The sequence below is a fragment of the Buteo buteo genome, unplaced genomic scaffold (assembly GCF_964188355.1).
Source record: "Buteo buteo unplaced genomic scaffold, bButBut1.hap1.1 HAP1_SCAFFOLD_183, whole genome shotgun sequence".
Classification (NCBI taxonomy): domain Eukaryota; kingdom Metazoa; phylum Chordata; class Aves; order Accipitriformes; family Accipitridae; genus Buteo; species Buteo buteo.
This window is the reverse complement of record NW_027439347.1, coordinates 102,501-112,500: the sequence shown is the minus strand read 5'-3', so window position 1 is coordinate 112,500 and position 10,000 is coordinate 102,501.

Sequence of the window (10,000 nt, the reverse complement as noted above, 5' to 3'; positions counted from 1 at the left end):
TAAACGCCTCATCGATCAGTAAGGGAAGGGAACGGAGGAAGGAGCGGAGGCCCCACGGCCACGAGTCCTGGGACAGCGACGGCCACTCGCACCCATCGCCAACCGGGGGCGGACGGCAGGTGCGGGGGCTCTGCGTGCGAGTGAGAGGGCAACGTCTGCGGAGAGGTGCAACGCCGGCCTGAACACCGGCAGAGCCGGCCCGCCGGGAAGCCCCTCCGACGCGCCCTAAACGCCTCATCGATCAGTAAGGGAAGGGAACGGAGGAAGGAGCGGAGGCCCCACGGCCACGAGTCCTGGGACAGCGACGGCCACTCGCACCCATCGCCAACCGGGGGCGGACGGCAGGTGCGGGGGCTCTGCGTGCGAGTGAGAGGGCAACGTCTGCGGAGAGGTGCAACGCCGGCCTGAACACCGGCAGAGCCGGCCCGCCGGGAAGCCCCTCCGACGCGCCCTAAACGCCTCATCGATCAGTAAGGGAAGGGAACGGAGGAAGGAGCGGAGGCCCCACGGCCACGAGTCCTGGGACAGCGACGGCCACTCGCACCCGTCGCCAACCGGGGGCGGACGGCAGGTGCGGGGGCTCTGCGTGCGAGTGAGGGCAACGCCTGCGAGAGGTGCTCCAACGGCCTGAACACCGGCAGAGCCGGCCCGCCGTGGAGGCTCTCCGACGCACCCGAGGACGCCTCAGCGGGCGCTGCCTGTGGGTCTGGATCAGTCAAATCGTGGAGCGGGAGGTGCCACGGGCCACCCGGCTCCAGACAACGATTCCCTTGAGGAAGGTAACGGGACCGGGGGATGGCCACAGCAGGCTCAACTGCCCCAGCTCCTCCAGCGTTCAAGTGCCGGCAACCGCCACCGGCTGCCGGTCTTTGCCCGCCCCACAGGCAACCGCTTGCCGTCGGGGAAAAAAAAGGCACCTGGACCCATGCCGCGCACGGGTGTTCGGGGCCTGGGGGAATGCCACAGAAGCGAGACAACTCCAGCCGCCTGCGTTCGACTTGCCAGCCACCAGGTACAGCCGCACTTTTCTTCCCGCTTCGCGGGCTCCAGCTTAAGGCCGGAGAAAACGCGATGAGGTGCCGCCACCTCTAACCCGGTACAGCGCTGCAGACCTTTCCACCGAGCCCTCCTGCAACCAGGCAAGCCGGGGCAGGCCGGACACCACAGGCCGCCCACGCGTGGCTCATGCCGGCAGAAACAGGACGAGGCGCTGCGGCCTCTCACCTGTGCCATCATCGGGCCCTTGGGGGCTGGGGGGAAGCTGCGGCACGCACGAGAACCCCCAGCCGTCTGCATCCGGCTGCCAGCCACCGGGACCGGCTGCCGCTTGCACTCTGCCCAATTCGTGCATGGGCTCCAGCTTAAGGCCGGAGAAAACGCGATGAGGTGCCGCCACCTCTAACCCGGTACAGCGCTGCAGACCTTTCCACCGAGCCCTCCTGCAACCAGGCAAGCCGGGGCAGGCCGGACACCACAGGCCGCCCACGCGTGGCTCATGCCGGCAGAAACAGGACGAGGCGCTGCGGCCTCTCACCTGTGCCATCATCGGGCCCTCGGGGGCTGGGGGGAAGCTGCGGCACGCACGAGAACCCCCAGCCGTCTGCATCCGGCTGCCAGCCACCGGGACCGGCTGCCGCTTGCACTCTGCCCAATTCGTGCATGGGCTCCAGCTTAAGGCCGGAGAAAACGCGATGAGGTGCCGCCACCTCTAAACCCGGTACAGCGCTGCAGACCTTTCCACCGAGCCCTCCTGCAACCAGGCAAGCCGGGGCAGGCCGGACACCACAGGCCGCCCACGCGTGGCTCATGCCGGCAAAAACAGGACGAGGCGCTGCGGCCTCTCACCTGTGCCATCATCGGGCCCTCGGGGGCTGGGGGGAAGCTGCGGCACGCACGAGAACCCCCAGCCGTCTGCATCCGGCTGCCAGCCACCGGGACCGGCTGCCGCTCTGCCCGCTCCAGCTTAAGGCCAGAGTCAAAGGACGAGGTGCCGCCACCTCGCCCGCCCATCACCAGGCCCTCAGGAGGCGGCGGCAGCCGCGGCGGGCTGGATGCTCACGGGCAGCTGCCCTCGCATATACCAGCGCTCCACCTTTGCCATCATCGGGCCCTCCGGGGCCGGGGGAAAGCCGAGGCAGGCTCGGCTCCACCCGGTCTTCCAGCGTTCGAGTGCCGGTGGCCGCCGCCGGCCACCGGGCTATGCCCTGCGGAATCCACCTTTGCACCTCTCGCACCACTCGGGTCAACAGCCACCGCCAGCCTGCCAGACCCTCGCAGGCGCCCGGCTGGCTTACTTGGAAAACACCGGGAGAGACCAACCGGCCGAACAGACAGAAAACGAGCCGAACCACCAGGCAAAACCACCACCACAACGGCCGCCCAGCGCTCCACTTCGCCGGCTGAGCCGTAAGCCTTGCAGCCGCTCACTAGCGCTGCTCCGTGCACGAGTCACCACTACCTCCTATAGTACGGGAGATCACGTCCCCGCCCCCGGCCGGCTCCAAGAGTGCCGTCCCTGCCCACCGGGGAGACCCGCCAATGACACCGACTTTTACGATGACGTAACTGGAGGCAGCGAAAAACAGCGACCCCTTGGCCAGCTCCGAGAAAGTGGCGGGGCTATCAGGTCTACCTCCCCGCCCCCGAAATGCGGCTAAGTCCCGCCGGAGCCGGGTAGACCTGGCGGCTCTTTTCACCGGCCGCTGCGGCAGCGACACCCCGCGTCCTCCGGGCGCCGCCGGCGGCCGCGCCGGCCTCCGGAGCCGGGTAGACCTGGCGGCCGCCCGCGGAGCCGGGTAGACCTGGCGGCTCTTTTCACCGGCCGCTGCGGCAGCGACACCCCGCGTCCTCCGGGCGCCGCCGGCGGCCGCGCCGGCCTCCGGAGCCGGGTAGACCTGGCGGCCGCCCGCGGAGCCGGGTAGACCTGGCGGCTCTTTTCACCGGCCGCTGCGGCAGCGACACCCCGCGTCCTCCGGGCGCCGCCGGCGGCCGCGCCGGCCTCCGGAGCCGGGTAGACCTGGCGGCCGCCCGCGGAGCCGGGTAGACCTGGCAGCCCTTTTCACCGGCCGCTGCGGCAGCGACACCCCGCGTCCTCCGGGCGCCGCCGGCGGCCGCGCCGGCCTCCGGAGCCGGGTAGACCTGGCGGCCGCCCGCGGAGCCGGGTAGACCTGGCGGCCCTTTTCACCGGCCGCTGCGGCAGCGACACCCCGCGTCCTCCGGGCGCCGCCGGCGGCCGCGCCGGCCTCCGGAGCCGGGTAGACCTGGCGGCCGCCCGCGGAGCCGGGTAGACCTGGCGGCCCTTTTCACCGGCCGCTGCGGCAGCGACACCCCGCGTCCTCCGGGCGCCGCCGGCGGCCGCGCCGGCCTCCGGAGCCGGGTAGACCTGGCGGCCGCCCGCGGAGCCGGGTAGACCTGGCGGCCCTTTTCACCGGCCGCTGCGGCAGCGACACCCCGCGTCCTCCGGGCGCCGCCGGCGGCCGCGCCGGCCTCCGGAGCCGGGTAGACCTGGCGGCCGCCCGCGGAGCCGGGTAGACCTGGCAGCCGTTCGGTGCCCCTTGGGCGGGGGGGGGCGGGGGGGGCAGGTGCGCCTGTTTTTGGTTCGTTTTTTTCGGTTTTTTTTTTTTTTTCTTTCTTTTGAGATTTTAGCAAATCTGATTAAAAGGGCCACCCTCTCCCGGTTCTCCCGGACGGCATTTCTTTCCCCCTCCCCTTCCCGAGTTTGAACCACTTCTACACCAAGGGAGCACGTTTAAACGTACTGTCTGATGCAAGAGTTATTTCACCTTTATTGATTCCGGCGGGAAATATTAATACAATATTAACGACAACCAGTTTTCAAAATAATTTTTGTTTCCTGACACACACACACCCCCCCCCCACCCTCGTCGTTCTCATGCACGTGCACGCACCTATTCCGAGCCGGTGGCTGCCAGGCACTTGCCAGCTTCACCACACCAGCCAGCCCCTCTGCTCCGCTGCTGCCCCCCCCCCCCCCAACCATATTCTGTCGGCGGGGTCCGGGCAGAGGTGGCAGCCCCCGGCACAAACTGCCCGGCTCCCCGGCGCGAGTTCGCTGTTCACTGGGTGCCTTCAGGACTGGTAGCCCCTTGCCAGGTTCAGGTTCGGGTCCCGGCGCTGCTGGGTGCTCGCCGACTTTTGGTTTTGGTTTTTGCGGTCTTGGGCTTTTTTTGGGGGGTTGTTTTTAATTTTTCTCCCCCCCCCCGCCTGGTTTTTTTTGGTGTTTTTTTGACGTTTTCCTTTTTTTTCATAAAATAAATACTTTAAAATACATATCTGCGATCCTGCAGGCACTGCCACCCCCCCCCCCCCGGTGACACACGCGCGCTCAGAGGCGCGCGCACACACACACACACACACACACACAGAACGCGACGCAGGCACACACAGCTACACGCACCCCTGCACCGGTGTGCTCCCCCTCCCTCCCCGCGCTGCAGTCCCGGACCTGCAGGCCAGTAGGTGCAGCCCCCCCCCCCCCCCCCTCCCCCGGCCCCACCCGATCACAGACTTTCCGGCGCCCTGGAGACGGGGGGTTGGGGGGCGGGTGGCTGGGTGGGGTGGTCTGCAGCCCGGCAACGGGGCCCCCGGAAACTGTGGTGTTTCCCGCCACGGCAACGGTCTGCTGCTCAGTCGCGGCGGCAGCAGCGGCGGGGAAAGGAGGCTAGAAAAGAGGGGGGGCGAGAGCGGCTGGCGAGCAGGCGGGGAGCCTGGCGCAGAGGTAGGCTGGCGAGGGGGGACGGTGTGTCTTTTCGGAGAAGGCTTCTGTTTGGATCGGTTGGAGTTTTATTTTTTTTACTTCTCTCCCCCGTCCCCGTCCCCGTCCCCGTCCCCCCCCCCCCCGGTCGTTTAGTTTTCCCCCCGCGGCGGGGGCGGGCAGGAGTGGAGCAGGGCGAGAGCGGCTGGCGAGCAGGCGGGGAGCCTGGCGCAGAGGCAGGCTGGCGAGGGGGGACGGTGTGTCTTTTCGGAGAAGGCTTCTGTTTGGATCGGTTGGAGTTTTATTTTTTTTACTTCTCTCCCCCGTCCCCGTCCCCGTCCCCGTCCCCCCCCCCCCCGGTCGTTTAGTTTTCCCCCCGCGGCGGGGGCGGGCAGGAATGGAGCAGGGCGAGAGCGGCTGGCGAGCAGGCGGGGAGCCTGGCGCAGAGGCAGGCTGGCGAGGGGGGACGGTGTGTCTTTTCGGAGAAGGCTTCTGTTTGGATCGGTTGGAGTTTTATTTTTTTTACTTCTCTCCCCCGTCCCCGTCCCCGTCCCCGTCCCCCCCCCCCCCGGTCGTTTAGTTTTCCCCCCGCGGCGGGGGCGGGCGGGAGTGGAGCAGGGCGAGAGCGGCTGGCGAGCAGGCGGGGAGCCTGGCGCAGAGGCAGGCTGGCGAGGGGGGACGGTGTGTCTTTTCGGAGAAGGCTTCTGTTTGGATCGGTTGGAGTTTTATTTTTTTTACTTCTCTCCCCCGTCCCCGTCCCCGTCCCACCCCCCCGGTCCTTTAGTTTTCCCCCCGCGGCGGGGGCGGGCGGGAGTGGAGCAGGGCGAGTGCGTGGCTGGCTGAGAAAGAAAGGCGGGAGCGGGGCCACGGGTGCGGCAGGATAGGGACTCGGCAGCTGGGGTTTAGAGACGGCAGGGCACCGGGGGGGCTCCCCTCTCCCGCCCGGGCACGGAGCCGGCAGGGACGCCGCAGGGTCCTAAAGTCTCCCGCCTTCCACCACCGGGGGCGGCAAGCCTGGTGGCGGAAGGGGGGAGCAGGGGCAGCCAGGCTCGGCGCGAACTGCGTGGCGGGAGGGCGGGGGGGCGGTGTGTGTGTGCGTGCAGCGGCGGGCCCGGGGTGACGGGGGTGGGGGGTGTCGGCCCGGGGCCCTGTTTCGGGCGGGGGGGGGGGGGGGGGGGGGGGCTGCGCGCGTGTGCGTTTTGAGCGCACGACTGTGAGCGGGGCAGCGGGTGGAGGGTTTGGGCTGGGGGGGGCCGGTTGCGGGGGGGGGGTGCGCACGTGTGTAGCCCCGTGCGAGTGGGTGCGGTGGCGGGCGGGAGGTGTTTGGGGCGGGGACTCGAATGGGGGGGGGCAGTGCGTGCGTGCGCGTGCGTGTGTCTAAGGGCGGGTGAGCGGCTGCAGCAGCAGGCGGTGGGCGTTCGGGCCGGGGGCCTGTTTTGGCGGGGTGCGGGCGCGCACGCAGGTGGAAATGAGAAAGATTTGTAACGGTGTCGCTAACGCCGCTTTCTCTGTTACAGCCCGGGTGGTCGGCCGCTTCGACGTCCGGCCTGCGCCCGTGCCTGCCTACGGGCGATGCGCTCGGCTCCCGGTCGGACCCGTCCCTGGCAAAGCAGCAGCCGCGTGCCTCGGCCTGGGCAGAGACCTGGGGCTCCAGGGCCCCAGCCAGGGCTGCCGGAGAGGCGCGCCGCGCTTCCGACAGAGGGGCATCAGCGGCTCCGTCGCCGGCGGGATGCGTTCGAGCGGTGAGGAAGGTCCCAGCGGCCTTAGGCGGTGGCGGGGGGCGCGCTCCTTCGGCGACGGGAGCGGGGGGGAAACGGCCCCGGGGTGGGCCGGTCAGCCGGCACGGCGGCCACGCGAGCTCGTCGTCTCCGAGGATGCTCGGCTAAGTCGGCCTCGGCCACAGGGACCGCTTGTCAGGCAGCCGACTGGCTTTCTTCAGAGGCCTGCGAGACCGCCGTCCCTCGGAGGCCAATGAACAGTTAATGCGCGATAACGCAGGGGCCGGAGAACGCTAACGTTAACCAAGAGCGTCGCAAGGTCCTAAAGGAGTGCCGCAATCAAACTTTAGGAGTCGGTAATTTATAATACTGGTGACTACTAATCGAGTCACATTCAATCCGTGACGATCCGCTGGTAGGTACGTACGTACGTACGTATTCCTTCTCCGGCTATTAACGAAGGGACGCACACCTAGCGTGCGTGAACGAATGAGTTTTGTTATTTAAGGAACTGCCAGAAAGCGTATTACCGCGTAGCGCTAAATCAGTCGGTAGGTGACGCTCCATAAACGATACAATCCAGCATCGCTCGTCAACTGTTAATAACTTCAATCGATGACGATTCATAGCGTATCGATTCTTCTGTATTCGTTTAGGAGCGGATCCCACGCCAACGGTGCCACGCGGTACCCGGACGGCCACCGACTCGTACAGAGACGAGAGAGCAGCGTCGGCGCCTCTTCCCGAAGAAGTCGTTACCGATAAAGTACACCGACTGCGGGTAACGCTTTGCTCTCACGTTTTTGACGCGTGCCTGCCTGCCTGCCTGCCTGCGTGCGCGGTAAAAGACAAGCTGTCAGACACAATAAATTTTAAGAAAGTGGAATCGCGGAGCGGTCTTAATACACTAATCAGGACCGGCCCGTAGCGCGGCCAGGGAGTGCAGGCCGACCCTGCAGCGTGGCCAGGTTTACCCGGAGACACAGGTAAGGAGGCCAGGACTACCCCGGAGCATCAGGTAGGGATACCGGGCTGACCCCCAGAGGGTCAGGTAGGGTGGCCGGGCCTACCCCGGAGCGCCTGTAGGGACCGCAGGTGTACCCCGGAGCACCGGTAGGGGTACCGGCACTACCCCGGAGGATGAGGTAGGGGCGCCAGGCCTACCCCGGAGCGTCGGGTAGGGATACCGGGCTGACCCCAGAGGGTCAGGTAGGGTGGCCGGGCCTACCCCGGAGCACCTGTAGGGACCGCAGGTGTACCCCGGAGCACCGGCAGGGGTACCGGCACTACCCCGGAGGATGAGGTAGGGGCGCCAGGCCTACCCCGGAGCGTCGGGTAGGGATACCGGGCTGACCCCAGAGGGTCAGGTAGGGTGGCCGGGCCTACCCCGGAGCGCCTGTAGGGACAGCAGGTGTACCCCGGAGCACCGGTAGGGGTACCGGCACTACCCCGGAGGATGAGGAAGGGGCGCCAGGCCTACCCCGGAGCGTCGGGTAGGGATACCGGGCTGACCCCAGAGGGTCAGGTAGGGTGGCCGGGCCTACCCCGGAGCGCCTGTAGGGACCGCAGGTGTACCCCGGAGCACCGGTAGGGGTACCGGCACTACCCCGGTGGATGAGGTAGGGGCGCCAGGCCTACCCCGGAGCGTCGGGTAGGGATACCGGGCTGACCCCAGAGGGTCAGGTAGGGTGGCCGGGCCTACCCCGGAGCGCCTGTAGGGACCGCAGGTGTACCCCGGAGCACCGGCAGGGGTACCGGCACTACCCCGGAGGATGAGGTAGGGGCGCCAGGCCTACCCCGGAGCGTCGGGTAGGGATACCGGGCTGACCCCAGAGGGTCAGGTAGGGTGGCCGGGCCTACCCCGGAGCGCCTGTAGGGACCGCAGGTGTACCCCGGAGCACCGGTAGGGGTACCGGCAATACCCCGGTGGATGAGGTAGGGGCGCCAGGCCTACCCCGGAGCGTCGGGTAGGGATACCGGGCTGACCCCAGAGGGTCAGGTAGGGTGGCCGGGCCTACCCCGGAGCGCCTGTAGGGACCGCAGGTGTACCCCGGAGCACCGGCAGGGGTACCGGTACTACCCCGGAGGATGAGGTAGGGGCGCCAGGCCTACCCCGGAGCGTCGGGTAGGGACACCGGGCTGACCCCAGAGGGTCAGGTAGGGTGGCCGGGCCTACCCCGGAGCGCCTGTAGGGACCGCAGGTGTACCCCGGAGCACCGGTAGGGGTACCGGCACTACCCCGGAGCATGAGGTAGGGGCGCCAGGCCTACCCCGGAGCGTCGGGTAGGGATACCGGGCTGACCCCAGAGGGCCAGGTAGGGTGGCCGGGCCTACCCCGGAGCGCCTGTAGGGACCGCAGGTGTACCCCGGAGCACCGGCAGGGGTACCGGCACTACCCCGGAGGATGAGGTAGGGGCGCCAGGCCTACCCCGGAGCGTCGGGTAGGGATACCGGGCTGACCCCAGAGGGTCAGGTAGGGTGGCCGGGCCTACCCCGGAGCGCCTGTAGGGACCGCAGGTGTACCCCGCAGCACCGGTAGGGGTACCGGCACTACCCCGGAGGATGAGGTAGGGGCGCCAGGCCTACCCCGGAGCGTCGGGTAGGGATACCGGGCTGACCCCAGAGGGTCAGGTAGGGTGGCCGGGCCTACCCCGGAGCGCCTGTAGGGACCGCAGGTGTACCCCGGAGCACCGGCAGGGGTACCGGCACTACCCCGGAGGATGAGGTAGGGGCGCCAGGCCTACCCCGGAGCGTCGGGTAGGGATACCGGGCTGACCCCAGAGGGTCAGGTAGGGTGGCCGGGCCTACCCCGGAGCGCCTGTAGGGACCGCAGGTGTACCCCGGAGCACCGGTAGGGGTACCGGTACTACCCCGGAGGATGAGGAAGGGGCGCCAGGCCTACCCCGGAGCGTCGGGTAGGGACACCGGGCTGACCCCAGAGGGTCAGGTAGGGTGGCCGGGCCTACCCCGGAGCGCCTGTAGGGACAGCAGGGGTATCCCGGAGCACCGGCAGGGGTACCGGTACTACCCCGGAGGATGAGGTAGGGGCGCCAGGCCTACCCCGGAGCGTCGGGTAGGGATACCGGGCTGACCCCAGAGGGTCAGGTAGGGTGGCCGGGCCTACCCCGGAGCGCCTGTAGGGACCGCAGGTGTACCCCGGAGCACCGGTAGGGGTACCGGTACTACCCCGGAGGATGAGGAATGGGCGCCAGGCCTACCCCGGAGCGTCGGGTAGGGACACCGGGCTGACGCCAGAGGGTCAGGTAGGGTGGCCGGGCCTACCCCGGAGCGCCTGTAGGGACCGCAGGTGTACCCCGGAGCACCGGTAGGGGTACCGGTACTACCCCGGAGGATGAGGAAGGGGCGCCAGGCCTACCCCGGAGCGTCGGGTAGGGATACCGGGCTGACCCCAGAGGGTCAGGTAGGGTGGCCGGGCCTACCCCGGAGCGCCTGTAGGGACCGCAGGTGTACCCCGGAGCACCGGTAGGGGTACCGGTACTACCCCGGAGCATGAGGTAGGGGCGCCAGGCCTACCCCGGAGCGTCGGGTAGGGATACCGGGCTGACCC